The sequence below is a fragment of the Bubalus bubalis genome, chromosome 3 (genome assembly GCF_019923935.1).
Source record: "Bubalus bubalis isolate 160015118507 breed Murrah chromosome 3, NDDB_SH_1, whole genome shotgun sequence".
NCBI classification, from domain to species: domain Eukaryota; kingdom Metazoa; phylum Chordata; class Mammalia; order Artiodactyla; family Bovidae; genus Bubalus; species Bubalus bubalis.
In genome coordinates this window covers 15781800-15805289 of record NC_059159.1, presented here as the reverse complement: position 1 = coordinate 15805289, position 23490 = coordinate 15781800, and the positions used below count along the sequence as shown (strand labels likewise).

The 23490-nt window shown below is 42.4% G+C and overlaps 1 long non-coding RNA gene and 2 other non-coding genes across 3 annotated transcripts in view; 1 reads left to right on the top strand and 2 right to left on the bottom strand.

Annotated features, from left to right (window-relative positions):
* The window catches only part of LOC123327560, an 82539-nt gene that overhangs the window by 49571 nt on the left and 9478 nt on the right, over nucleotides 1-23490 (top strand). The gene's annotated exons all lie outside the window — the stretch shown is intronic.
* On the bottom strand, nucleotides 11895-11967 carry TRNAG-UCC. Its single transcript has one exon. It is a non-coding gene; the product is annotated as a tRNA-Gly (tRNA).
* On the bottom strand, nucleotides 16429-16502 carry TRNAE-CUC. The gene has a single exon. It is a non-coding gene; the product is annotated as a tRNA-Glu (tRNA).

The window sequence follows — 23490 nt, the reverse complement described above, 5'->3', positions numbered from 1 at the left end:
TCTCTCCTTTGGAATGGAAATAATCTATCCCAAGCCTTTGAGCATCTACAAAACACCTACAACAGTTAAGATTATACTTTATGGGGAAAGACTGAAGCTTTTTCTCTAAGACTGAGGCCAGCCAAGGAGGTCCACTGTCAACATTCTTATTGAACATAGTGCTGGAAGGTTGAATCAGTATAAAAAAGAAAGAATATGAAATGCATTAAGTTGAGAAGGAAGGAATACAAAGTTTCCTATTTGCAGATGACATGACCACATTAAAAATCTCAAAGAATCTGCCTCCCCTACCCAACAAAAAACAACTAAACCAACCAAACAAAACCCTTGTGGAACTAAGTGAGCTTACAGGTGTGTAATATAAGATCAAAATCCAAAAATCAATTATATTGAACGTGTGGATACAAAAATTAAAAATACTATACTATAAACAATCATTCCCAAAAAAATGCCTAGGTATAAATTTAACAAAGCAAGAATAGGACTTGTATGTTGTAAATTCTACAATATGAGGAAAGATATCAAAGAATATCTAAATAAATGGAGAGATATTCCTTTTTCATGAATTGGAAGACTCAACATAGTAAAGATATCAATTCTGCCCAGATGGATATAAAATTTTAATGCCTATCAAAATTCCAGCAAGATTTTTTATAGATATCGACAAGAATTTTCTAAGCTTCATAGGGAAAATCAAAACAAAAAGCTAAAACAATTTTGAAAAAGAATAAACTGGAAGTAATCAGTCTACTGGGCTCCCTTGGTGGCTCAATGGTAAAGAATCCACCTGCCAATTCAAGAGACGAGGATTGGGTCCCTGGGTTGAAAAGGTCCCCTGGAGAAGGAAATGGCAAACCACTGCAGAATTCTTTCCTGGGAGATCCCATGGAGAGGAGCCTGATGGACTACAGTCCATGGGGTCACAAAAGAGCTGAACATGACTTAGTGACTAAACAACAAATCAGTCTACTAGATTTCAAGACTTACTCTATAGCTGTAGGCATTGCAGCTGCATAGTATTGGCAAAGAGACACTTTAGACATATTAATGGAACAAAAAAGAAAATCTAGAAACAGGCTCACACGAATATGCCCAAATGATTTTTGGCAAACATGTAAAACCAATTCAAAGGAGGAAAACCTCAAAAAATGTTGCTGAAGCAATTAGGTATCTGTAGGCAAAAACAAATTAAAAAAAGCTCATTTGCTACAAAAAAGAAAACTCAAAAAGGGTCATAAACTTAACTATGAAATGTAAAACTGTAAGACAATTAGAAAAAAAAAATAGAAAATCTTTGCAACCTAGGTCTAGGAAAAGTCTTAGACCTGACACCAAAAAAATAATGTCCATAAAAAGAAAAACTGATCAATGAGACTTCATCAAATTTAAATTTTTGTTCTGCAAAAGATTCTGTGAAGACAAAAAAAAAATAGCTCTGGACATGTTTCTCCAGAGGAAATATTTGCAAGCCACATATATGATACCCAGAATATCTAGAATATATAAAGAATTTTCAAAACTCAGCAACAAAATAGGCAAAAATCCAATTAGAAGATGGCCAAAAGGCATGAAGATGCTATTAAAGATGGCAAAAAACACATGAAAAGATGTTCAATATTATTTGTCATTGTTCAGTCGCCTAACAGTGTCTGACTCTGTGCAACTCCATGGACTGCAACATGCCAGACCTCTCTGTCCCTCATCATCTCCCAAAGTTTGCCCAAGTTCATGTCCATTGCATCAGTGATGCCATCCAGTCATCTCATCCTCTGAAGCCCTCTTCTCCTTCTCCCCTCATTTTTTCCCTGGCATCAGGGACTTTTCCAAAGAGTCGGCTGTTCACATCAGGTGACCAAAATACTAGAGCTTTAGCTTCAGCATCAGTCCTCCCAGTGAGTATTTAGGGTTGCTTTCCCTTCAGATTGACTGGTTTGACCTCCTTGCTGTCTGAGGGACTCTCAGGAGCCTTCCTCAGCACCACAGTTGGAACGCATCAATTCTTTGGCTCTCTGCCTTCTTTACGGTCTGGCTCTCACAACTGTACCTGACCGCTGGGAAGACCATAGCCCTAATTATATGGACCTTTGTCAGCAGAGTAATGTCTCTGCTTCTCAACACTCTGTCTAGGTTTGTCATTGCTCTCCTGCCAAGAAGCAATCGTCTTCTGATTTCATGGCTGCAGTCACCATCCACGGTGATTTTAGAGCCCAAGAAGAGGAAATCTGTCACTACTTCCACATTTTCCCCTTCTATTTGCCAGTAATGGGGCCGGATGCTATGATCTTAGGTTTTTTAATATTTAGTTTTAAGCCAGCTCTTTCACTCTCCTCCTTCACCCTCATCAAGAGGCTCTTTAGTTCTTTGCTTTTGCCATTAGAGTGATATCATCCACATATCTGAGGTTGTTAATGTTTCTCCCACTTGTCTTGATTCCAGCTTATAACTCATCCAGCCTGGCATTTCTCATGATGTGCTCAGTGTATAGGTTAAATAGGGTGACAGCAGACAGCCCTGGCATACTCCTTTCTCAGTCCTGAACCAGTCAGTTGTTCCATACAGGGTTCTAACTGTTGCTTCTTGGCCTGCCTACAGGTTTCTCAGGAGACGGGTAAGATGATGTCTGGTATTCCTATCTCTTTAAGAGCTTTCCACAGTTTGTTATGATCCACACAGTCAAAAGCTTTAGCACAGTCAATGAAACAGAAGTGGATGTTTTTCTGGCATTCGCTTGCTGTCTCTATGATTCACCAGATGTTGGTAATTTAATCTCTGGTTCCTCTGCTTTTTCTAAACCCAGCTTGGACGTCTGGAAGTTCTTGGTTCATATAATGCTGACGCCTAGCATGTAATATTTTAAGTATGATCTTACTAGCATGAGAGATGAGTGCAATTGTCTGATGGTTTGAACATTCTTTAGCATTACCCTTCTTGGGAACTGGGATGAGGATTGACCTTTTCCAGTCCTGTGACCACTGCTGGGTCTTCCAAATTTGCTGACATATTGAGTGCAGCACTTTGACAGCATCATCCTTTAGGGTTTTGAGTAGCTCTACTGGAATTCCATTGCATCCACCAGTTTTATTAACAGCAGTGCTTCCTAAGGCTCACTTAACTTCACACCCCAGAATGGCTCTGGGTGACAGACCACACCATCATAGTTATCTGGTTCATTAAGATCTTTTTACAATTCTTCTGTGTCTTCTTTCCATCTCTTCTGAGTTGACTAGGTCTCTACCGTTTCTGTCCTTTATTGTGCTCATCTTTGGATGAAATGTTCCCTTGATATTTCCAATTTTCCTGAAGAGATCTCTCGTCTTTCCCCTTCTGCTGTTTTCCTCTAGTTTTATGCGCTGTTCATTGAAGAAGGCCTTCTTGTCTCTCCTTGCTATTCTTTGGAACTCTGCATTTAGCTGGATGTACCTTTCCCTTTCGCCCTTGCTTTTCGCTTCTCTTTCTTCAGCTATTTGTAAAGCCTCCTCAGATAACCACTTTGCCATCTTTTCTTTGTCTTTGGAATGGTTTTGTCTGCTGCCTCCTGTACAATATTTGGACCTTGCCACTAGTTCTTCAGGCATACTGTTTACTGTATTTAATCCTTTGAATCTATTCGTCACCTTAAGTCGCACCTGGCTGACCTAGTGGTTTTTCCCCACTTTCTTTAGTTTAAGCCTGAATTTTGCTGTGAGAAGCTGATGATCTGAGCCACGGTCAGCTCCAGGTCTTGTTTTTGCTGACTGTATACAGCTTCTCCATCTTCAGTACAAAGAATGTAATCAATTTGATTTCAGTATTGACCATTTGGTGATGTCCATGTGTAAAGTCATCTCTTGTGTTGTTGAAAATGGGTGTTTGCTATGACCAGTGCGTTCTCTTGGCAGAATTCAGTTAGCCTCTGCCCAGCTTCATTTTGTTCTCCAAGGCCAAAGTTGCCTGTTACTCCAGGTCTCTCTTGACTTCCTACTTTTGCATCCCAATCCCCAGTAATGAATAGAACATCTTTTATTGGTGTTAGTTCTAGGAGGTCTTCTAGCTCTTCGTAGAACTGATCAGCTTCTTTGGCATTGGTAGTAGGGGCATAGACTTGAATTTCTGTGATGTTGAATGGCGTGTCTTGAAAACAAACTGAGATCATTCTGTCATTTTTGAGGTTGTACCCAAGTACTGCATTTTGGACTCTTGTTGATTATGAGGGCTACTCCATTTCTTCTATAGGACCCTTGCCTACAGTAGTAGATATAATGATCTTCTGAATTAAATTCACCCATTCCTTCCATGTCCATTTTAGTTCACTGATTCCTAGGATGTTGAAGTTTATTCTTACCATCTCCTGCTTGACCATGTCCAATTTTCCTTGATTCATGGGCCTAACATTCCAGGTTCCTATGCAATACTGTTCTCTGCAGCACTGGATTTTACTTTCATCACCAAACACATCCACAACTGAGCATCATTTCCGTTTTGGCCCAGCTGCTTCATGCCTTCTGGGGCTATTATTAGTTGTTTCCACTCTTCCCCAGTAGCATATTGGAAACCTTCCGACCTGGGGGACATCTTTCAGTGTCATATCTTTTCATCTTTTTATACAGTTCATGAGGTTCTCACAGCAAGTATACTGGGGTGGTTTGCCATTCCCTCCTTCCTATTTGCCATTAGGGAAATCCAAACTGAAACCACAATGAGCTACTGCTACTTGCCTGTCAGAAAAGCTAAAATAAGAAATAACTACAATATCAAGTGCCAGCAGTGATACAGAGAAACTGGATCACTCATATATTGCTGGCATGAAGTTAAAATGCTACAGCCACTCTGGAAGACAGTTCGACAATGTCTTAAACTAAACACATAATGACCAGGCAACCCAGAAATTACAATCTTGGACATTTGTTTCAGAAAAATGAAAACATATATTCAATTCACATAAAAACCTATACACAAATGTTAATTGCAGCTTTATCCACAGTAGCCCCAGACTAGAAACAGCCTAGATGTCTTTCAACGGGTGAGTGGTTAAATGGTGGTCCATCCAAAATAATATTCAACAATGTAAATGAATGAATTATTCACACAACAACCTTTTCATGACTCTTCAGAGAATTATGCCAAATGAATAAAGGAAATCCCAAGAGATTATATACTATGTGATTCCATTTACAACACTCTTTGGTTGGTTGGTTTGGGTTCTTTTTTGTTGTTTTTAATAAATTTATTTCTTATTTGAGGATAATTGTTTTACAATATTGTGTTAGCTTCTGCCATACATCAGCATGGATCAGCCATAGGTCCTCCCTCTGGAACTCCCTCCCTCCTCCTACCCCATCCCACCCTTCTGCATTGTTACAGAGCACCAGGTTTGAGCTCCCTGCATGCATGATACTCTTGAAATGATAAAATTATAGAAATAGATTAGTGGTTGCCAGGGGTTAGGAGTATGTCAAGGCTCCATATTGTCACCCTGCTTATTTAACTTATATGAAGAGTACATCATGCAAAATGCCGGGCTAGATGAAGCACAAGCTGGAATCAAGATTGCTGGGAGAAATATCAATACCCTCAGGTAGGCAGATGACACCACCCTTATGGCAGAAAGCGAGGAGGAACTAAAGGACCTCTTGATGAAAGTGAAAGAGGAGAGGGAAAAAGCTGGCCTAAAACACAACATTCAGAAAACAAAGATCATGGCATCTGGTCCCATCGCTTCATGGCAAATAGATGGGGAAACAATGGAAACAGTGAGAGACTTTATTTTCTTGGGCTCCAAAATCACTGCAGATGGTGACTGCAGCCATGAAATTAGAAGACGCTTGCTCCTTGGAAGAAAAGCTATGACCAACTTAGATAGCATATTAAAAAGCAGAGACATTACTTTGCTGACAGAAGTCTGTCTTGTCAAAGCTATGGTTTTTCCAGTAGTCATGTATGGATGTGAGAGGTGGACTACAAAGAAAGCTGAGCACCATAGAATTGATGCTTTTGAACTGTGGTGTTGGAGAAAACTCTTGAGAGTCCCTTGGACTGCAAGGAGATCAAACCAGTCAATCCTAAAGCAAATCAGTCCTGAGTGTTCATTGGAAGGACTGATGCTGAGGCTGAAACTCCAATACTTTGGCCACCTGATACAAAGAACTAATTGGAAAAGACCCTGATGCAGGGAAAGATTGAAGGTGGGAGGAGAAGGGGATGATAGAGGATGAGATGGTTGGATGGCATCACCAACTCAATGGACATGAGTTTGAGCAAGCTCCTGGGAGTTGGTGATGGACAGGGAAGCCTGGCATGCTGCAGTCCATGGGGTTGCAAAGAGTAGGGCATGACTGAGCAACTGAACTGAACTGAAGAGTTAAGGAGTGGATGGGGTGGAAGAGAAGTGGGTGTACTTATAAAAAGGCAGCCTGGGAACTCTTGGTGGAGAATAAGATGTTCTGAATCATGATAATATCAGTGTCAATATTCTGGTTGATAGTCCTACAGTTTCATAAGACTTAGCATTGGCAGAAACTTGGTAAAGGATATACAGGACTTCTCTGAGTTATTTCTTACAACTGCATGTGAATCTGCAATGATCTCAAAATAAGACATTTAATTAAGAGAGGTAATATTTTTGCCACTTGAGATATGACAAATGTCCTATCCAAGTCCATCAAACCCTACTTGAAGCCCCCTCAGAATGACTGTTCAACTGCTCTTCAGTGATTTTCTCTGTCTAGAGCATTCCATTCAATGCTTCCTGCAACCCTATGAAGTGCCATCATCCCTAGCTCTCTGATGAGGAAGCTGAGGTCAGTGAGGTCCCCTGACACACCCCAGACCACACATGTACAGACCCAGTATTCTCAGACTCTAAAGCCCATGCTGTAAAGCACCCTCAAGATGCAGAAGATCACATTTTAATTCAAGTGGGGAAAAGGGTGGAGAAGAGAAATAAAATGCTCAGGCTTTCAGAGAACTCAGATCAGATAGGAGTAAGTCCAATTATAGGTCTCCACCCACCCATCCTACTTTGATGGCCCTGCCCCAAAGCCACTCCCTCCAGGAGGCCTTTCTGGAATTTCCAACCCAGGGACATCTTGCCCCCTCCTCTGAGACTCCCAGAACCTCTGGTTCAGTGCCTTCCCCCTGGCTTCCCAGTCAGCCTCAAGGAGATGTGTCTATTGGAGATGACAAATGTCTGTATCTGTGGAAAACACGCATCTTATGGGGCAATGCTAGAGTCCAGAGGAGCCAGGTGCAGCGCAGGGGAGTGGGCACAGCAAGGTGAATCCTCCCAGATAGAAGCTCAAGATTGTGGGTCCAGGACTTCCCTGGTGGTCCAGTGGCTAAGACTCCATACTCCCAATCAATACAGGGGACTCAGGTTTGAACTCTGGTTAGGGAACTGGAATTCCACATGCCACAACTAAGAGTTTGCATGCTGCAACTGAGCCCAGCATAGCCAAATACATAAATATTTTTTAAAAAAAGACTGTGGGTCCCCAGAACTATGGTTTCTCATCCCCAGAGCTCAAGAGTGGAGGGTAGGGAGAGGAGAGTAGAGAGGTTTTTAGGGGCCAACTACATACTTGAATCACCTGGAGGGAAGGTGGGTTTAAAAATACTGACCTAGCGTCACTCTTAGAGATATGGAATTCAGCTTATCTGTAGCAATTGTACCCCTGTGCTTCCACCATCGTGGATGGTGGGGGCTGGTCCACAGGCTCTGAGTATACTATCTAGTAGCTCTCATACCCAGCCCTGTATGAAATCGTGGCTACATTACCATCAGCAAGAAAGTCATCGCTTAGAGGGGCTTCCCTGGTGGTCCAGGGGCTAAGACTTCTTTGTGCTTCCACTGCAGGGGATGCAGTTTCGATCCCTGGTCAGGGACTAAGATCCCACACGTGGGGCAGTGTGGACAAAAAAAAGTCATTGTTTAAAGATACATACTGAAGGGTTTACAGATGGGGCATCTTACAAAGAGCAATGAATTCCATGCTAACAGATTTGGTTTCTATCTTGAAGGCAAAGGGCCTCTATGGGAAGAAGTCAAGTAGAGGTGGCTATAAGATCAGATTTGTAATCTTGGAAGACCATTGGGATTTATCCCAGTTAAGACAACTCCTTGTCCTTTATAGCAAAAGAAAGTCCTGAATCACAGATTGCATTCTGTTGTCACATCTCTTTAGCTACTCTAAATCTGAAATGCTTCCTCAGTGCTTTCATTGTCTCTCATGAACTTGACTTTTTTGAAGGATCTGTTACTGTTGCAGGATGTCTCTGGAGCTGGGTTTGTCTGATGGTTCATCATGATGATATTCACATTATGCATTTTGACAGAAACACCCCGGAAGTAATGCTATGTCCTTCTTAGCGCCTGATATCAGATGATGTGTGCCTTAACTGTGCTGCTATTTTAGATCACCTGGTTAGGGTGGTGTCTGTCAAGAATTTTCATTAGAAAGTTCTTATTCTTCCTTTTGTAATTTGTAAATTCCCTCTCTCTTTTGGAAAGAGATTTTGAGACAATTGTGAATGAGCTGTCATTTCTCAAGTGTCTCAGTTCAGTTCAGTCGCTCAGTCGTGTCCAACTCTTTGTGACCCCATGCATCGCAGCACGCCAGGCCTCCCTGTCCATCACCAACTACCCTTTAGTAAAAATCAATGATTCTTGCTTGCATCACTTATTACTATGATGGTTGCCAAGTGGCAGTTTTCTACTTTCATCATCTGATCCATACTTACTGGTTAGTTTTCTTCTGTAAGGCAGAAATTTCGCTTCTCCTCCATTTATTTATTTAAATATATATACACACACAGATTCATGTGTTCTTATTTAATGAATCCCTTGACTTTTTTTTTTTTAACAACTCTCAAGAACACTTTGTTGTTGTTGTTTTGTCTTTTTTTGTCTCCTTTCCACCTTTTGTTGCTTTTTCCTATTGGAATACAGTTGATTTACAATCTTGTGTTAGTTTCAGGTATACAGTTATACACACACATGTATTCTTTTTCAGGTTCTTTTCTCTTATAAGTTATTATGAAATATTGATTATAGTTCCCTGTGCTATATAGTAGGTCCTGTTGGTTATCTGTTTTATATACAGTAGTATGATATATGCTAATCCCAAATGCCTAATTTATCCCTCCCCATCTTTCTCCTTCGGTAACTATAAATTTGTTTTCTATGTCTTTGGGTCTATTTTTGTTTTCAGTTCAGTTGCTCAGTCATATCTGACTCTTTGCGACCCCATGAACCACAGCACGCCAGGCCTCCCTGTCCATCACCAACTCCCGGAGTTCACCCAAACCCATGTCCATTGAGTCAGTGATGCCATCCAGCCATCTCATCCTCTGTCGTCCCCTTCTCCTCCTGCCTTCATTTTTGTTTTATATACGAGTTAATTTGTGTCTTTTTTTTTTTTTTAGATTCCACATATAAGCAATAGCATCTGATATTTGTCTTTCTCATCTGACTTACTTCCCTTAGTACGATTATCTCTGGGTCCATCCATGCTGCCACAAATGGCAATATTTCATTCTTTTTCTATCAGATCAGATCAGATCAGTCGCTCAGTCGTGTCTGACTCTTTGCGACCCCATGAATCGCAGCACGCCAGGCCTCCCTGTCCATCACCAGCTCCCGGAGTTCACTCAGACTCACGTCCATCGAGTCAGTGATGCCATCCAGCCATCTCATCCTCTGTCGTCCCCTTCTCCTCCTGCCCCCAATCCCTCCCAGCATCAGAGTCTTTTCCAATGAGTCAACTCTTCGCACGAGGTGGCCAAAGTACTGAAGTTTCAGCTTTAGCATCATTCCCTCCAAAGAAATGCCAGGGCTGATCTCCTTCAGAATGGACTGGTTGGATCTCCGTGCAGTCCAAGGGACTCTCAAGAGTCTTCTCCAACACCACAGTTCAAAAGCATCAATTCTTTGGCGCTCAGCCTTCTTCACAGTCAAACTCTCACATCCATACATGACCACAGGAAAAACCATAGCCTTGACTAGACGAACCTTTGTTGGCAAGGTAATGTCTCTGCTTTTGAATATGCTATCTAGGTTGGTCATAACTTTCCTTCCAAGGAGTAAGTGTCTCTTAATTTCATGGCTGCAGTCACCATCTGTAGTGATTTTGCAGCCCAGAAAAATAAAGTCTGACACTGTTTCCACTGTTTCCCCATCTATTTCCCATTAAGTGATGAGACCGGATGCCATGATCTTTGTTTTCTGAATGTTGAGCTTTAAGCCAACTTTTTCGCTCTCCACTTTCACTTTCATCAAGAGGCTTTGGAGTTCCTCTTCACTTTCTGCCATAAGGGTGGTGTCATCTGCATATCTGAGGTTATTGATATTTCTCCTGGCAATCTTGATTCCAGCTTGTGTTTCTTCCAGTCCAGCGTTTCTCATGATGTACTCTGCATATAAGTTAAATAAACAGGGTGACAATATACAGCCTTGACGAACTCCTTTTTCTATTTGGAACCAGTCTGTTGTTCCATGTCCAGTTCTAACTGTTGCTTCCTGACCTGCATACAAATTTCTCAAGAGGCAGATAAGGTGGTCTGGTATTCCCATCTCTTGAAGAATTTTCCACAGTTTATTGTGATCCACACAGTCAAAGGCTTTGGCATAGTCAATAAAGCAGAAATAGATGTTTTTCTGGAATTCTCTTGCTTTTTCTATGATCCAGCGGATGTTGGCAATTTGATCTCTGGTTCCTCTGCCTTTTCTAAAACCAGCTTGAACATCAGGAAGTTCACAGTTCACATATTGCTGAAGCCTGGCTTGGAGAATTTTGAGCATTACTTTACTAGTGTGTGAGATGAGTGCAACTGTGTGGTAGTTTGAGCATTCTTTGGCATTGCCTTTCTTTGGGATTGGCTGAGTAATATTCCTGTGTGTGTGTATGTGTGTGTGTGTGTGTACTGCATCTTCTTTATCCGTTAATCTGTCAGTGGACTTGAGGCTGCTTCCACGTCTTGGCTCTTGCAAGCATGCTGCAATGAACATTGGGGTGCGTGCATCTTTGTCAATTACGGTTTTCTCTGGATATATGCCCAGGAATGGGATTGTAGGATCATATGGTAGCTCTGTTTTTAGTTTTTTAAGGAATCTCCATACTGCTCATCATAGTGTCTGCACCAATGTACATTCCTACCAACAGTGTAGGAGTGAATCCCTTGACTTTTAGGCCTTCTGCATCATGTTTGAGGTATTTCTCTTGTAAACAGCACATGGCTAGACTTTTTTTTTTCCCACACTGACTTTATAACCTTTAAGCAGTGAGTTTTATTCCTTTATATGAGTTGTGAAAATAGTATACATGGACTTATTTCTGTAAAAAAAGATGTAGATCTACACATACTGATGTAGAAAAATGTCTAAAATGTAGTTTTTAGGAAAAAAGCAAATTGCAGAAAAGTATGTACAGTTTGAGACCATCTGTTGGGGGAAAACATATTTGTATACATATTTCCATAGTCATGAACATTTCTGGAAGGTTATACAAGAAGGAAGTTAACCTTGGTTACTTCTAAGTAGCTGGACTGGATGTGGGGCATGGGGTCTGTTCATAGTTCAATCTATTAGTTAAATTTTAGCTTTGTGATCAGGTGTTCTTTTCTTTCTTTCTTTTTTATAAAAGGTATTTATTTGGCTGCTCCAGCTCTTAGCTGCAGATCTTCACTGTGGAATGTAGGATCTTGTTCTGTGTGTGTGTGTGTGTGTGTGTGTGTGTCTTGCAGCATGTGGAATCTTTTAGTTGTGGCATGTGGGATCTAGCTCCATGACCAGGGGCATTTTAGCCACTGGACCACCAGGTAAGTCCCTTTTCTTTCCCTTTTTTTTAAAAAAAAACTTTATTTATTTCTTTATTGGGTGCACCATTTTTTTATTGGATGATCCCATGGCATGTGGATCTTAATTCCCTGACCAGGGATCAAACCTGTGGCCCCTTCAGTGGAAGTGCAGAGTCTTAACCACTGGACCATCAGGGAGGTCCCTTTTCTAATTAAAAGGCCCACTGTTTGCCACTAGAAGCTCACAACATAGGACAGTGACTGAGCAACACTTCACTGTGCATTTTGGAGGCAGTTAGAGGAAAGCCCTGGTGGGCGCTGTAAGAGCCAGGCCAGATGAGGGGCAGGGGAGGCCCCTGCAGAAGACAACATCTGAGTGCAGTTCTGAAGTGGGGCGTCTTGGCTTCATGGAAAGATTGTAGGCACTGGAATCAAGCAGGCCTGATCTGAGTTCCTGTTTAGCTACTCATTAGCTGCACGCCTTTCACCAAATTCTGCAGGTCCCAGGGGATCATGGGGAAGATTAGAAATTGTAAAATGTGCATCCAACACCGAAATAGTGCCCATGTCAACATTTCATGTGCTTTTGAAGAACGCATAGGTGTTAAGCAAGGGAAAAGCGTGCTCAAGAGGGACAGGCCATCACTCGGAGGAAGAGCGTGTGGTTTACCAGCCCCAAGCTCTGGGTGCTGGCCTGGGGGAGTGCGGGTGACACGGGACAGCTTAGGAAGAGCCTTAAATTCTATGCTAAGGAGTCTGATTTGTATTTTGAGGGCAAGGGGCATCTATCGAGGGATTTTTTTTTTTTTTTTTTGGCTGAGCTGGGTCTTAGTTGTCACCTGTGGAATCTCTTAGTTGCAGCATGTGGGATCTAGTTCCCTGATTAGGGATGGAACCTAGACCCCTTGCATTGGAAGTGTGAAGTCTTAGCCCCTGGACCACCAGGGCAGTCCCTATTAAAGGATTTTAAGTGGAAATGGTTCTAAGACCAGATTTGTAATTTCAAAAGGTCATTGGCAACAGATTGAAGGGAGAGGGACTCAAAGTCCAGTGAGGTTGCTGCAGTAATCCAGAAGGTAGGTGGAGACATGAACAAAAGTGCTTGGCTATGAGGGAGGTGGACTCATGAAGACCTTATCACCTATTGGACGCGAGAGTGGAGAAGAAGGAAGAAGTCCAAATAACTTTGTCTTAAGCATGGTCTATGTAGTGGTACATGCAGATAGACAGGTGGAAGAGTAGATCTGGAGGAAGGAAGAGTCTAGCTTTAGGCATATTGAGTTTAAGGTGTCTCAGGTATGTATAATCACTGGATATGTGAGGCCAGAACTCAGAAGGGAAAGTCTGTGCTGGACCAGCACAGACTTTCCCTTCTGAGTTCTGGCCTCACATATCCAGTGATTATACGTACCTACTGTTAGTACAAGGGAGAAGGCAATGGTACCCCACTCCAGCACTCTTGCCTGGAAAATCCCATGGATGGAGGAGCCTGGAAGGCTGCAGTCCATGGGGTCGCAAAGAATCGGACACGACTGATCAACTTCAGTTTCACTTTTCACTTTAATGCATTGGAGAAGCAAATGGCAACCCACTCCAGTGTTCTTGCCTGGAGAATCCCAGGGACGGAGGAGCCTGGTGGGCTGCCGTCTATGGAGTCACACAGAGTCAGACACAACTGAAACGACTTAGCAGCAGCAGCTGTTAGTACAAGAGAGGATGGATGGCCAGAAAGGCAATGATTATTTTGAGTCAAGATCAAACATAACAGGGTAATGACTTGGTCACAATTACTTGGTCTTAAGATTATTTTTTTTTTTAACCGTACTTAAAAAAAAAAAATTGTTTGGCTGCACTGGGTCTCAGTTGTGGCATGCAAACCCTTGGTTGTGGCATGTGGGATATAGGTCCCTGACCAGGGGTCAGACCTGGGTCCCCTGTATTGGGAATGCAGAGTCTTAGCTACTGGATCACCAGGGAAATCCTGGTCTTAAGGTTTTAAATAGAGGTTGATTAAAAGTGTCAGTATCAACAACCATCAAGGCCTAAGGGAGTATGAGAGGCTTAATGATGACACCAGGAGGCTAGTGCTATTAAAATAACCAAATAATATTAGATGTCTCCAGCAAAAGCCTCAATTGTTTGTGCTTCCAAGGGGAGCTATTAATACGACAAGTGTTGAAACACCTTTGGCAAGTGGTAGACTTCACTTGAATCTGACAACTACGTTATTTCTTCAGATTAGAGATCTAAAGATATGGATTGGAGAGTAGCTGATAAAGCCTATTAAATTAGATGAATTCTAAGCAAAACATTTGAAAGCCTATGTCCAAAACTTTGAGTGTGGTTCACTGTGGTTCATCAAACCAGTCAATCCTAAAGGAAATCAACTCTGAATATTCACTGGAAGGACTGATGCTGAAGCTCCAATATTTTGGCCACCTGATGCGAAGAGCCGACTCATTGCAAAAGACCCTGATGCTGGGAAAGGTTGAGAGAAGGAGAAGTGGGTGACAGAGGATGAGATGATTGGATGGCATCACCATCTCAGTGGACACGAATTTGAGCAAACTCTGGGAGATGGTGAAGGACAGGGAAGCCCAGCATGCTGCAGTCCATGGAGTTACAAAGAGTTAGACACGACTTAGTAACTGAACAACACTGTGATTCATAGCAACATCCGTACGAGTATAACTAGGAAAAATCAAAGTTGCATTAAATAAAAATGAGAATTCCAGAATATTGGCTTCACAGCAGGCACCCTATGTAACTGATAGGGTAACCTGCTGTGAGGGAGGCTTCCCATGGATGCTTTCAACCTGGGTCCCTAGATGAGGGTCTTCACAGTTGACAGAGCCCTACAGATGGTTTGCAGCATATTATGTGAATGTGTATAAGTGTACATTTTCTGGGGAGAGAGGCCTCCAAACCACTATTATAGAAATTAATCCTTTTCTTTCTCTGGCGTCCCTCTTCTTTTATTGATTTCCTATTATTTTCTTTTTTGTTCATGCCTGGGGCTTAACAGACCACAAAAGGAATCTGCTTACCCCACGGTCTAGCCCGGTTTATCCACATATGGTTGAAATGACTGCTGACTCTTGGTCTAGAACAGCTATTTCAAGCATCCCACCTTGTTTTCTATAAAAATATATACTAGAACCTCCTCTGAATTATTTTGTTTTATCTAACAAAATCTTGCATGGAGACCAGTTTAGAAAACTGATTTTTTTTTTTTTAAAAAAAAAAAAGCTCTGTATGTACCCAAGTAGGGAAGTCTGGTCCCACCCACCAGGCCATCCCATAGATGTATATTTGAGGTATATTTTAAAACCACTGGTGTAATGGGAATCGAGAAAAAATGGTATAGATGTACCTGTTTGCAGGGCAGGAATAGAGATGCAGACAGAGAAGGAACCTGTGGACACAGTGGGGAAAGGGGAGGGTGGGATGAATTAGGAGAGAAGTGCTCACACACACACACACACACACTACCATGTGTAAGCTGCTGTGTAACACAGGGAGCTCAGCTTGGTGCTCTGTGATCTAGAGGGGTGGGATGGGGGAGTGGGAGGGAGGGGATATATGTATATTTATAGCTGATTCACTGTGTTGTACAGCAGAAACTGACACAACATTGTACAACAATTATACACCAATAAAAAATAAAACCACCAGGGTGTTGGGGTGGAGATCAACTCCATCAGAGTCCCTATAGGGAAGCAGGATCACCCACAGTGCCAAGAAGCACAGATAAGAATATTTATGATCTGCTAGGCTTAAAAGATTATCCTGATGGGGTGGCTCTTAAGGAGGGAAAGGAAGCCAGCCCTGGCCTGTCCTGGTTAGTTGAGCTGTCGAGGGTAATGTGAGTGAAACTGATGTTGCAAGCCTGATATCTTCATCAGTTCCATCAGCTCAATTTCATGCCTACAAGGCACACCCCAGGTTGCAGCTAAATTTCTCTGCAGAGAGTGGGCTATTGTAAGAGCCTTCAAGTAGGAGAGTTTAGAGGGCTACATGCAAATCCATCTTTAATCTGGAAAAAAAAAAAACAAACAAAAAAACACTTCTACTCCCCTGGACTTTGGTGTCCACATTGTAAGCCTAGCTCCTGTGCTTCCCCATCCAGTTTTTAAAATGTTTTCTGTCTTTCTTTATTCGTTCATTTTTGACTGTGCTGGGTCTCTGTTGCTGTGCACAGGCTTTCACTAGTTGTGACGAGCCAGGGCTACTCTCTAGTTTCGGTGCTTGGGCTTCTCACTGCAGTGGTTTCTCTTGTTGCGGAGCACAGGCTGTATGTAGGGCACGGGGGCTCAATAGTTGCAGCACATGGGCTTAATTGCCCTTCAGCATGCAGGATCTTCCTAAGGATTGAACCCACATCCTCTGTATTGGCAGGCAGGTTCTTTACCACTGGACCACCAGGGAAGTCCCCACATCCAGTTCTTTGATGGAATCCATTACACCTTGACCGCAGTTTTCTAACTATCTGGGCTCAACTCTGAAGCTGCCTTCATTTAATGCTTTTATCCCCCTCCCTCCTCTATCCAGATGTTTTTTTTCAGGGTACATTTATTTGGCTGCACTGTGTCTTAGTTGCAACAGGTGAGTTCCTTAGTTGCGGCACACAAACTCTTAGTTGGAGCATGTGGCATCTCATTCCCTGACCAGGGATCGAACCTGGGCCCCCTACGTTGAGAGCACAGAGTCCTAACCACTGTGCCCACCAGGGATTTTATCCCTTGCCCAGCTTGTCCTCGTTCCCTGCCACAGCCTCGCCCCGTTTCCTTCCTGTAGGAGCAGAAACGGCAGAGAGAATCACCTGGAGAGGCCATTGCTTTATTCCAGCTGCCCAGCAATTTCTTTGTAACTCTTCTCTTAAAGCCCGTGTCATGTTATTTTTAAATATCTTCAGTGACTATATTTCAGGGATTGATGTTTCAAATGGCCAGACATTATTCAAGTTCATGCACCACAGCAAAGACTGGGACTGCTCTTTGGGTCACCAAAGTAATAAGATTTTATTTTTCTCTCATAATTTGCAATCTGGGCTCCAAAAGATATTCTGCTGGACTCTAACTGTGAGGACAGGGAGGACTGCTCATCACTTTATGCTCAGCTTGGAAGACTGTAGGTGCTTATATAATACTTGCTGAATGAATGAGTAGGACTTCCAAAACTGTCCGGAGCAGAAGCAGCATCCTTCGAACAAGTACATGATCTCTCGTGACGTCAGCCATCCTAGGACCCCACCGGCTGAGCACAGCAATCCTGACTCGTGTGTTCTCCCCCTATTCCCTCTGCTCACGTGGAGATATACTGCCAATGAGTTGTGAGCCCAGAGAGTCAGTAACAATTAAATCAGGAATGTAAACCTTGGGATCGTCTACATGTTGAAGCCATGTGTGCAGATGCTGTTCCCAAGGGAACCGCTGCCGAGGCTGCTGGTCAGTACCACGTGTCTAAGCCTTTCCATGATAAATCGTTATTGCCAGAAATCTTTACAGAATGTTTTCAAGTACAGCTCAGTGCTTTAGATAGATTTGTTTTTCTCTTCATGTGGTGGAATCACATCTGGACATTAGTTAGATGTATTTCATCTAAAAATAGCATTTATCCAATTTACTGTCACTTGAGGAGAGAAACCTTTTTTTTCCTTCATTCTTTTTAAAGGCAGACTCCACTGATAATTCTCTGCAGGCTAACGTGGCTCGCTGCCATTTCATAGAGTTAAAAATAATAAAGGTATCAGGTTGTGTGTGTGTGAGTGGATAAATGGAAGTACAACAAAGTAATGGTTTTTATAGATGGAAAAAATATGACCACTGCCTTCTTATGGCCCTTCTTTTTTTTTTTTTTCTTTCAAGTTATCACTGATCTTCCTGGTTATGTGGTTAAGCCCTAAACTCAGCAGCGGGATGAACATCATCCAACTCTCCTGAGTAATTACACCAGGGCCATAGGACATGACTTGGGGGATTTTTGTCTTAGGCTGTCTTCTTATCAGTGATCATTTCATCTCATCAATCAACCATTTGGGTTTTAGAAAGAAAGGCGGAGAGAAATGAGAAAGGAGTCCAGAATAAGAGATGAAGGAAAAAAAGAGTAGCAGGGGTTCAAGCACCAAGCTCCTGGAGCCCTCTGGAACACTTTGCACATATCTGAAGGCAGAAACTGGAATTAAATGTTACTGAAGAAAAATCCACACGCTGCTCCTTCCACCTAAGGTGCTGACCTCAAGTAAATCAGAGTGGGTTCAGGAAGAGACTGTATGGAAGGAAGCACTGACTTGTCAGCCCCAATTTCACCTCTGTCAAGGCCATTGGTGGTTCTGGAAGTATATATCTTCAGGGACAGTTCTTGGACCTTTCTTGCCATGTGACACTTGTCCTGTCTCCCTAAAGAGAACTCTGGCTGCTGCGCTATTTCTCTAAAGACACTTTCTTATTCCCCACCCCACCCCCCGTTTACCAATGAAATCATTATTGTCATCAGTGTGATAGGATGATTTCTGTTTTTCTTTTCTCTCTTTTGTTCTGATGTGAATCATTTTTAAAGTCTTCATTGAATTTGTTACGGGACTTCCCTGGTGGCTCAGTGTTAAAGAATCCACCTGCCAAAGCAAGAGACATGGGTTCAATCCCTGGGTCGGGAAGATCCCCTGGAGAAGGAAATGGCAACCCACTCCAGTATTCTTGCCTGGGAAATCCCATGGACAGAACCTGTTGGGCTATTCCACTGGGTAGCAAAAGAATCTGACCCAGCTTAGCAGCTAAACAACAACTGAATTTGTTACAGTGTTGTTTCTGTTTTATGTTTTGGTGTTTTGGCCATGAAGCCTATGGGATTTTAGCCTCATGGGATTGAACCTGCACCCCCTGCCTTGGAAGGTGAAGTCTTAACCACTGGACTGGCAGCAAAGTCCCTGTTTCCCTCTTCAATGCACCTTCCGGCCAGAGTTCATGGATCTGACCCGTCACTGTTAGGAGGTGTTGTCCCTTGCCTGTCAGAGTGGCTTCTCGGGCCTGTCAGTAGGCCCTGAGTTTGGAGTTCCTTTCCATGCAGCAGGGAAGGGTTTGACTGACTCCACATCCTCTCCCCTTCTCATTTGTGACCTCCCCTGGGTGGAGGTGTGAGATGGGAGGTGTTAGCACCACAGCCTGAGCTGTGGACTTGAGCCACATTGGCTGAGCTAAGTGGCAGTTCACTCCAGGACCTTGATACTGATGGTACCGTGCAAGCCTGCAAATGATTTGCCCACTGGGACAGGCTTAAACACATCTGCTCAATTTTCTTCCAATGCATGAACACAGGGGCCTTCTAATTCCTAAGCATATCCAGACTATAAAAACTTCTGCAGCAGCAACCCTGAGATTGGAACTGTCGAGCCGTTTTCATTTCATGAAGTATTTTTATAGATTTTTTTTGCTTCAGATACATCTTGGCATAAATGAAACAACAGACTTAACATTTTAAGAGGAGACTCTCATTTGCTTTCAGTTAGTTGCAACCTTCATTTCTCAGCTATAAAAATTTAACAGATATGTGAGTATCACGGGTGGAATGAAATTAATTTTTACCACCCACAATAGTTCATTAGTGAAATAAGGAAAGTATTTAATGGATTTGTGCTTGGTGCACCTAAAATTATTTCACCGTAATGAAAGGTCTTGAAAGACTAAGAAAAAGTATGATGACAATTAAATTGCCTATCTGAACAGTATTACTGTAGAGAAGGAAAACAGACTCTTAAAATAGCTCATTGTAGAGTTGAAAAAGATGGAGAAATCCATGAAGGAAGCATAAAGATGTTGCAAATGGAAGGAGAATCTTTTAAAAAACAAAAAAACAACACGATTCTTGTTCTTTCTTTGCATGAAGTCCCAGATTTTCAGGATCTTCCATTTCATTTTGGGGGGGGTTATGACTTGTTAGATTCCTAAGCAAGCTCTATTTTTCTGCTTTAAAAGGTAAACCTTAATTTTTCCCAAATGTACAAAAAACCATAAAAAAAAAAAACCCAAACCAAATGTACAGTAAAACCTTGTAGTTTTCATGTTTGGAAACCTACTAATTAACAATTTGACACTCCTGGGACTTCCTTGCTGGTACAGAGGCTAAGATTCTGAATTCCCAATGCAGGGAGGGGGCTGGAGTTCGATCCCTGGTCAGGGAACTAGATCCTCCATGCAGCAACTAAGACCCAGTGCAGCCAAATAAATAAATACTAAAAAAAAAAAAAAAAAGAATTTGACACTTCTGATGGGAAAAAGGCCAACAGGGCAGAAAGACAATGGGAGGGAGTATTTAATAAACAAACTTGCCTTCAGCCCTTGAATAGTGTCCTGTCCTATATAATGTCAGAGGTGGAAGGGATCTTAGCAGCCATTTAGTCCAACATCCTTTTTTACAGATAAAGAAGTGAAAGCATAGAAAAGGCAAGTGATTTGCTCAAGGGCACACAGTTAGTGGTCGAACAAGTAGAGAATTCAGTTCAGAGCCTTCTATCACGGTAGATCAAGACTTGCTAGCACTTCAGCACGAATCCATTGTTACACCTATTGAAAGAAAGAGTTGTTCAGTCGTGTACAACTCTGTGACCCCCACGGACCATACAGTTCATGGAGTTCTCCAGGCCAGAATACTGGAGTGGGTAGCCATTCCCTTCTCCAGGAGATCTTCCCAACCCAGGGATCGAACCCAGGTCTCCTGCATTGCAGGTGGATTCTTTATCAGCTATCAGATCAGATCAGTCGCTCAGTCGTGTCCAACTCTTTGCGACCCCATGAATCGCAGCACGCCAGGCCTCCCTGTCCATCACCAACTCCCGGAGTTCTCTCAGACTCACGTCCATCGAGTCAGTGATGCCATCCAGCCATCTCATCCTCTGTTGTCCCCTTGTCCTCCTGCACCCAATCCCTCCCAGCATCAGAGTCTTTTCCAGTGAGTCATCTCTTCGCATGAGGTGGCCAAAGTACTGGAGTTTCAGCTTCAGCATCATTCCTTCCAAAGAAATCCCAGGGCTGATCTCCTTCAGAATGGACTGGTTGGATCTCCGTGCAGTCCAAGGGACTCTCAAGAGTCTTCTCCAACACCACAGTTCAAAAGCATCAATTCTTCAGCGCTCAGCCTTCTTCACAGTCCAACTCTCACATCCATACATGACCACAGGAAAAACCATAGCCTTGACTAGACGAACCTTTGTTGGCAAAGTAATGACTCTGCTTTTGAATATGCTATCTAGGTTGGTCATAACTTTCCTTCCAAGGAGTAAGTGTCTTTTAATTTCATGGCTGCAGTCACCATCTGTAGTGATTTTGGAGCCCAGAAAAATAAAGTCTGACACTGTTTCCCCATCTATTTTCCATGAAGTGGTGGGACCGGATGCCATGATCTTCATTTTCTGAATGTTGAGCTTTAAGCCAACTTTTTCACTCTCCACTTTCACTTTCATCAAGAGGCATTTTAGTTCCTCTTCACTTTCTGCCATAAGGGTGGAGTCATCTGCATATCTGAGGTTATTGATATTTCTCCCGGCAATCTTGATTCCAGCTTGTGTTTCTTCCAGTCCAGCGTTTCTCATGATGGACTCTGCATATAAGTTAAATAAACAGGGTGACAATATACGCCCCCAGGAAAGCCCTATTATACTGTCAGTTTTTATTTATGCATTTAATTGAAAGAAATAAAATTCCTTTGAAATGTCCTCTAATGCAGACTTTTCACAGATCCTGGTTTGTTTTTTTTTTTTTTTTTAAAAATTGTATAATTCCTTTACAATGTGTTAGTTTCTGCTGTAAAACAAAGTGAATCAGCTGTAATTACACATATACCCCCTCCCTCCCACCTCAGATCCCATTTCAATATTAAGTCCTTTATGCTCCATGCCAAGATTAGATGAATGGAGTCAGAAGGTTTTCCTGCAAATCCTGTCCCAAGCCAGTGGGTAATATGCATCCTTTGGTTTGTTAGGTCAAAGAATGGTGACCTTCCTCAGACTTTGGGAATCCTGTTGGTTCCATGAAGCTTGTTTGTCTGCATCTTACCTCCCTCTGCTCCTCTTAAAAAGAAAAAAACCTAAAAGTTTACTTATTTGGTTGCGCTGGGTCTTAGTTGTGGCATGCAAGATCTTCCATCTTCATTGGGGGTAGCGAGATTTCGTTGTGGCATGCAGAATCTTTAGCTGCGGCATGTGGGATCCGGTGCCCTGACCAGGGATCAAACCTGAGTTCCCTGCATCAGGAGCATGAAGTCTTAGCCACTGGACCACCAGGAAAGTCCGCTTCTGCTCATCTTGACTCTAGAAGAGGAAAAAAGCAAGGAACAAACCCCAGATTTCTTCCTTGTTGTCTGATGACATTGCACCAAAGCCACAGTTTTACCTTTCTGGTTTTCTAGCTACTTGTGTTTTTATCATCTGAACTTAAAAATAATTTAAACGACAGATAGGTGTCTTCTGGAAGGTCAAGAGAAGGGTGGGTGTGAAATCTAGAATTCATTGTGTATCTTGTCATTTTGTTCTAATAATTCAGTGCTTAACTGTGCTGGGCATTTGATGTGTAAAGGCCAAGAACGAAAAAAAAAAAAAAGATATGAGGGTCCCCATACTCAAAGAATTGTTAGTCTGGGGGAACTAAAATAAAAACTAGAAATTATAGGTGGGTTGAAAGTGAAAAAGTGAAAGTGTTGGTCACTCAATCGTGTCTGACTCTGCGATCACATGGACTGTAGCCCACCAGGCTCCTCTGTCCATGGGATTCTCCAGGCAGAAATACTGGAGTGGGTCATCATTCCCTTCTCCAGGGGATCTTCCTGACCAACGGATCAAATCCGCATCTCTTGCTTTGGCAAGCAGATTGTTTACTGTCTGAGCCAGCAGAGTGGGTTATCTATAATAAAATAACCACTACAGCTGGCTCTGGCTAACTTCATAGAATGAATCACATTAGTCTCTTCTTTCTGCCCATCTGTGGAGTCTCCCTTCCCTCATCACCCAGAGGGAGAGAGGGGCTAACAGGATTGGAAGTAGGGCAAGGCAAGTGAGGTGCTTGCCTTGGGCACATCATTTAAGGGGGCACCAAAAATCCAGCTAAGTCAAGATTTTAAATAGTGCATTAAAATTAATGCAAAAACCCCATGAACAAAATATCAATATTTAAACAGAGGACAAGTTCTACTGATTTTTTCTTTTTTGCCTCAGGCTAATATAGTTTGGTATGACATTTGGAGTTAATATCCAGAAATAAAGCAGAATGTGTGTGTATGTGAGAGAGAGAGAGAGAGAGAGAGAGAGAGAGAAGAAAGAGGGAGGGAGAGAGAAAGAGAAGAAAGAGGGAGAGAGAGATGAATCATAAAGTGAGAAGAAATCTCAATGCCCCAAATTTAGTTCTGTCAAGTTTATAGGTGAGGAAACTGAGAAGCTGAAGTTTCATCTTAAGCCAATCACAGATATTTATTTTTTAAACTTTTTACTTTGTATTGGGGTCTAGCCGATTAAGAATGTTGTGATAGTTTCAGGAGAACAGCGATGGGGACTCAGCCACACATACACATGTATCCATTCTCCCCCAAACTTCCTTCCCATCTAGGCTGCCACATAACATTGAGCAGAGCTCCCTGTTCTGTACATAGGTCCTTGTTGGCTATCCATTTTAAATCTATCAGTGTTTACATGTCCATGCCAAACCCTGTAATTATCCCTCCCTCGCATCATTCCCCCTG